This window comes from Nannospalax galili, unplaced genomic scaffold, assembly GCF_000622305.1.
Source record: "Nannospalax galili isolate Female #2095 unplaced genomic scaffold, S.galili_v1.0 scaffold146, whole genome shotgun sequence".
In the NCBI taxonomy this organism is placed as follows: domain Eukaryota; kingdom Metazoa; phylum Chordata; class Mammalia; order Rodentia; family Spalacidae; genus Nannospalax; species Nannospalax galili.
In genome coordinates this window covers 10,302,370-10,303,028 of record NW_008357929.1, presented here as the reverse complement: position 1 = coordinate 10,303,028, position 659 = coordinate 10,302,370, and positions in this window count along the sequence as shown.

Below are 659 nucleotides of genomic sequence, written 5' to 3'. Positions count from 1 at the left end.
GTTGATCTTCACCAGTGACACATCTGACAGAGGTGTAATATCCAGAATATGTAATGAACTCAAAAAATAGAGAATCATGACAAGAAGTAACCTAATTAAAAGATGGGCTAAGGAGCTGAACAGAGCGTTCTCAAAAGAAGAAGTAAAGATGGCTATGAAACATCTTAAAAGATGTTCAACATCACTAATAATTAGGGAATACAAATTAAAGCCACTTTAAGATTTAACCTTACCCCAGTCAGACTAGCTATGATCAAGAAAACAAATGATACCAAATGTTGGAGAGAATGTGGGGAAAGGGAAACACTCATCCACTGCTGGTGGGGTTGCAAACTGGTTCAACCCCTAAGGAAAGCAGTGTGGAGAACTCTTAAAAAACTAAAAATGAACCTACCATTTGACCCAGTTATACCACTACTTAGCATATACCCAAAGATCTCATCCTATTGCAGAGACACTTGTGCATCTGTGTTTGTTGCTGCTCTTTTCACAATAGCTAAGAGATGGAAGCAACCTAAGTGTCCCTCAGTTGATGAGTGGATAATGAAAATGTGGTTCATTTATACGATAGAGTTTTATTCAGCAGTAAAGAAAGATGAAATAATGAAATTTGCAGGTAATGGATGGATCTAAAGACTGTGATACGAATTGAAGTAATA